The sequence below is a fragment of the Desmodus rotundus genome, chromosome X (assembly GCF_022682495.2).
Source record: "Desmodus rotundus isolate HL8 chromosome X, HLdesRot8A.1, whole genome shotgun sequence".
In the NCBI taxonomy this organism is placed as follows: Eukaryota; Metazoa; Chordata; class Mammalia; order Chiroptera; family Phyllostomidae; genus Desmodus; species Desmodus rotundus.
The window spans coordinates 35,158,459-35,164,449 of NC_071400.1; the positions used below are offsets into that span (position 1 = coordinate 35,158,459).

At 40.1% G+C, this 5,991-nt stretch overlaps 1 pseudogene; it reads left to right on the forward strand.

Moving 5' to 3' along the window:
- The first annotated feature begins 315 nt into the window (after positions 1 to 315).
- On the forward strand, positions 316 to 1,491 carry LOC112321380 (protein SET-like; annotated as a pseudogene).
- The last annotated feature ends 4,500 nt before the right edge of the window (positions 1,492 to 5,991 follow it).

Sequence of the window (5,991 nt, forward strand, 5' to 3'; positions counted from 1 at the left end):
CTACCTGCAGATATAGCCAAAAGAAAAGACAAGTCTAGTGAGGTGAGAGGTCAATATGGCTTCTGTTTTTGTCCAGTAAGTTTAGAGACTAGTCTGACCAAGATTTTGAGCATGTTTAGAATACTAAAAGAGGGGGAGAGAGAGAGAGAGAGGAAGGAAGGAAGGAAGGAAGGAAGGAAGGAAGGAAAAAGAAAGAAAGAAAAGAGAACCCAGAATGAAAGCATTGGATAGAAAAACACAAGGTTGAATTTTTATCAGAACTTCATCCAGCCTTGCAACTTCCCTTCGGTAAGATTCTCCAACTTATCTCATAGCATGGCTCCCAAATGCCAGCCTTTGTTCCCACCCCTAATGAAGAAACTGAGACCTACTCCTGCCCCCAAACCAGAGAAGTCTACTTCTCAGGACTTGCCAAAGGAAGAAAAAGAACAGCAAGAAGCAATTGAACATATTGATGAAGTACAAAATGAAATAGACTTAATGAACAAGGCAACAAGGAGATTTTGAGAGCAGAACAAAAATAAAACAAACTCCACCAACCATTTTTTTAGAAGAGGTCAGAATTGATTGCCAAATTCCCAAATTTTGGGGGTAACAACATTTATCAATCATGCACAAGTGTCTGCACTGCTTGGGGAGGAGGATGGAGAAGTGCTACATTATTTGACAAGAGTTGAAGTGACAGAATTTGAAATATTAAAGCAGATGATAGAATAGATTTTTATTTTTATTTCATCTGAGAGTGGTGATCCATCTTCAAAGTCCACTGAAATCAAATGGAAATCTTGAAAGAATTTAATGAAGCATTCAAGTCTAATGCAGAATAAAGCCAGCAGAAAGAGGCAGCATGATGAATCACAGAGCATTTTTACCTGGTTTACTGACCATTCTGATGCAGGTGTAGATGAGTTAGGAGAAATATCAAAGATGAAATTTGGCCAGACCCATCCCTGATACGGATGATGAAGAAGGGGAAAGAGGAGGGGAAGGGGGAGGAAGAGGAGGAGAAGATGAAGAAGATAAAGAAGGAGAAGGAGAAGATGAAGAAGATGGAGAAGGAGAAGGAGAAGAAGAAAAGAAGAAGAAGAAGAAGAAGAAGAAGAAGAAGAAGAAGAAGAAGAAGAAGAAGAAGAAGAAGAAGAAGAAGAAGAAGAAGAAGAAGAAGAAGAAGGAGGAGAAGAAGGAGAAGAAGGAGGAGGAGGAGGAGGAGGAGGAGGAGGAGGAGGAGGAGAAGGAGAAGGAGAAGGAGAAGGAGAAGAAGAAGAAGAAGAAGAAGAAGAAGAAGAAGGAGAAGAAGAAGGAGAAGAAGAAGAAGAGGAAGAAGAAGAAGGAGAAGAAGAAGGAGGAGGAGGAGGGGAAGGGGAAGAAAAAGAATGAGGAGGAGAAGGAGAAGGGATGGAAGATATTGATGAAGAAGGGGATGACAATGAAGGTGAAGAAGATGATGATGAGGGGGAGGAAGGAGAGGAAGTTGAAGGAGACAACGACTAATGGAACACTGATGGATTCCAATCTTCTTTTTTAATTTTCTCCAATCTCTGGGAGCAAGTTGCAGTCTTTGTTTCCCCTCTTGTGCTCATTCTCTCGGTTTTTGAGGTCTCTTTTCTCTCCTTTACACCATGGTTCTCACCTGATTTGGAGGTGATGTACCTTGAGCAGAATACAGTGGGAAAAGAATCTCTGCTTCTTCCTGTTTCAAATTCATTTTTATCCTATGTTGACAAAAACTTTATGGAATCAACACCATGTGCTCTGTGGGAATAAAGAAAACTCTTTCATTTCCTTAGTTCTGCTGGAAGCTAGAGGGTGCTAAGCCCCACTGTAGTAATGCATAGTATTCTAGCTTTTATTTTTTTCATTTCTCTGTATAATAGGCTGAGAGATTACACTGTGTCTCTATGTGAATATGTACATTTAGCATCTACCAGCATGTATCTGTCTACTTTCTCTTCTTAAAAAAAAAAAAAAGAAAAGAAAAAATAGGGAGGGAAGCTGGGAGAGGAGTAAGTGGAAGCCACACTAACCATCTCCCAGGACAAATCTGGAATTACAACTAAATTGTGGAGAAAACACTGGGAACAAACAACTAAACAATAGCGAGAGGGAAGCCTTATAATCTCAGACAGACAGAAGAATCAGCTTCAACACTGACTGACGGCAACTGCACATCAGCGTACAAGATGTGGTGGGCAGAGTGGCCCTCAGCCAACCAAATGGAGGGAAGGACCCACCAAACAATGACCCAACAACGATCAAAACCCAATCAGATCCAAAGAGCTAACATAAATGGTATAAAGGGCATCCCAAGAGCATCAAGTTCAGGAGATCAAGGAGCCAGAACCACTGAATCTCACAGGTCTCCTACCATAGAAATTCACACCACAAACTCAGGGAGTCAAAACAGATCAATTTAAGAAGCAGAAGAAAACAACAAGAGTCTCCCAAATAATAGGAAGAAAAAGATACAACCCCCAATCGAAAGGAAAGGAGGAATCCTCAGAAAGAGTGTTAAATGAAATAGAGGCAAGTCAACAATCAGATATTGACTTCAAAATGATGGTTATAAGGAAGCTCAATAAGCTCAGTGAGAATACCAAAAACTAGAGGGAAAATATGAGGAATTTACTGCAAACTATATCAGCATGAAAAAAGACAGAAACTATCAAGAGCCAAGGGGAAATAAAGAATACAATTCCTGAATCGAAGAACACAGTAGAAGGAATCAAAAGCAGGCTAGATGAAGCAGAGACCAGTGAGCTGGAGGACAAGGTAGGAAAAAACTCCCAGAAAGAGCAAGAAAAGGAAAATCACTCATAAAGAACAAAGACAGGTTAAGGTAACTGCAGAATAACATGAAACATAATAATATCCATATAATAGGGGTACCAGAAGGACAATAAGAGGAACAAAGGATAGAAAACCTGTTGGAAAAAGTAATGACAGAATAATTCCCTACTTTGAGGAGAGAAAAGTCACACAAGTCCAGGAAGCACAGAGGGTCCCAATCAAGAGGAACTCAAAGAGGCCCACTCAAAGACACATCATAATTTAAATGGCAAAATGCAAATATAAAGAAAGACTATTAAAGGCACTAAGGTAGAAACAGGAAGTAACATGCAACAGAGCCCCAATAAGGCTAGCAGGTGACTTCTTAAGAGAAAAACTACAAGCCACAAGGGAATGACAAGAAATACTTCAAGTAATGAAGAGCAAAGGCCTGCAAGAATACTACTGTACCCAATAAGGCACTCAATTACAATGGACAGTGAAAGAAGGACTTTGCCAAACAAAAGAAGGCTAAAAGAATATACCTCCAAGAAACCAGCATTTCAAGATATACTAAAGGGTAACACATGAAGACACATCATAATCAAGTTACCCAAGATTAAACAGAAGGAGATAATCTTAAAAGCAGCAAGAGAAAAGGAGACAGTTACCTACAAAGGAATTCCCATAAGGCTACCAGCTGATTTCTCAGAAGAAACCTTACAGGCAAGAAGGGGCTGGAAAGAAGTATTCCAAGTCATGAAAGCCAAGGACCTACATCCAACATAACTCTACCCAGCAAAGCTCTCATTTAGAATGGGACAGCAGATAAAGTGCTTCCCAGATAAGGTCAAGTTAAAGGAGTTCATCATCACCAAGCCCATAGTATATGAAATGTTAAAGGGGCTTATCTAAGAAAAAGAAGATTAAAACTATGAACAGTAAAATGACAACAAACTCACAACTATCAACAACTATCAACTATCAACTGAACCTAAAAACAAAAACTAAGCAAACAACGAGAACAGGAATAGAATTACAGAAATGAAGATCACAATCTCATGTATCAGTGGGGAGGGTGAGGGGGAGAGTGGGGGGAAAGGTACAGGGAATAAAAAGCATAATAGATAAGCACAAAATACAGAGGGAGAGGTTAAGAATAGCATAGGAAATGGACAAGCCAAAGAACTTACATGTACAACCCATGGACATGAAGTAAGGGGGTATATAAGAGGGTGGGGTACGTTGTAGGGAGGAGAGGGAAAAAGGGGAGAAAAAATTAGGACAACTGTAGTACCATAAACAATAAAATATACTTTAAAAATGGATGAAAGACTTAAATATAACTCATGACCCCATAAAAGTCCTAGAGGAGAATATAGGCAGGAAAATCTCAGATATTTCATGCAGCAATATTTTCACCAGTATGTCCCCTACAGCAAGGGACAAAAAGGAAAGAATAAACAAATGGAATTTCATTAAGAAAAAGCTTCTCCATGCCTAAAGAGAACATCAGCAAAATGAAAAGGGAATCAACCATATGTGAAACCATATTCACCAGTGACATCTTGGACAAGGGTTTGATTTCCAAAATATATAAAGAACTCACACAACTCCACTCCAGGAAGACAAACAATCCCATTAAAAATTGGGCAAAGGACCTGAACTGACACTTCTCTAAGGAGGACATGCAGAGGGACCAGAGACATATGAAAGCTAGTTCAGCATCACTAGCCATCAGAGAGATGCAAACTAAAACCACAGAGATGCCACTTCACACCAGTCAGAATGGCCATCATTAATAAATCAACAACAAGTGTTGGAGAGGAGGTGGAGAAAAGAGAACCCTAGTGCACTGTTGGTGGGAATGCAGACTGGTGCAGCCACTGTGGAAAAGTGTGGAATTTCCTCAAAAAACAAAAAATGGAGCTGTTTTTTTTAAAATTTTTATTGTTATTCAATTACAGTTGTATGCCTTTTCTCCCCATTCCTCCACCCCACCACAGCTGAACCCCCCTCCCTCCCCCACCTCCACCCTCCCCCTTGATTTTGTCCATGTGTCCCTTATACTTAGCTCCTGCAAACCCCTCTCCCCACTATCCCCTCCCCACTCCACTCTGGCTATTGTTAGATTGTTCTTAACTTTAATGTCTCTGGTTATATTTTATTTGCTTTTTTCTTCTGTTGGTTATGTTCCAGTTAAAGGTGAGATCATATGGTATTTGTCCCTCACCATCTGGCTTATTCCACTTAGTATAATGCTCTCCAGTTACATCCATGCTGTTGCAAAGGGTATAAGCTCCTTCTTTCTCTCTGCTGCATAGATTTCCATTGTGTAAACATACCATAGTTGCTGGGGTTATACCCTAAGAACCCTGAAACACCAATGCAAAAGAACCTATGCACCCCAATGTTCATAGCAGCACAATTTACAATAGCCAAGTACTGGAAGCAACCTAAGTGGAGCTGGTTTTTTATCTGGCAATTCCACTGCTGGGATTATACCCTTAGAATACCCTAAGATTATACCCTTTGAAACACTAGTTCAAAGGATCCTATGCACCCCAATGTTCATAGCAGCACAATTTACAACAGCCAAGTGCAGAAGAAACCTAAGTGCCCATAAGTAAATGAATGGATCAGAAACTACGGTACATGTACACAGTGGAATTCTACACAGCAGAGAGAAAGAAGGAGCTTATACCCTTTGTGACAGCATGGATGGAACTGGAGAGCATTATGCTAAATGAAATAAGCCAGGTGGTGAGTGACAAATACCATATGATATCACCTATAAGTGGAACATAATCAACAAAACAAACAAGCAAGCAAAATATAACCAGAGACATTGAAATAAAGAAGAAACTGACAGTAACCAGAGGGGAGAAGGGAAGGGATAATGGGAAAAAAGGGGAAGGTCCATCAAGGAACATGTATGAAGGACACATGGACAAAGCCAAAGGGGGGTGGGTTCGAGGGTGGGAGTTAGGGATGGCTGGGGCAGAGGGGAGTGGTGGAGGGAAAATGGAGACAACTGTACTTGAAAAATAATAATAAAATAAGATAAAATAACTTAAAAGGGGGAGTTATAGAAGATCAGCAAAGGGTGGGTTTGAGATGTTTGGGTGTGCTAAGTAATCATTTTGACAACATGGCTTCTCTTTTCACATGTTTAAGGGACATCCTTGCAATTTACAATGACACTTCTAAAATAAATTTCTCTCC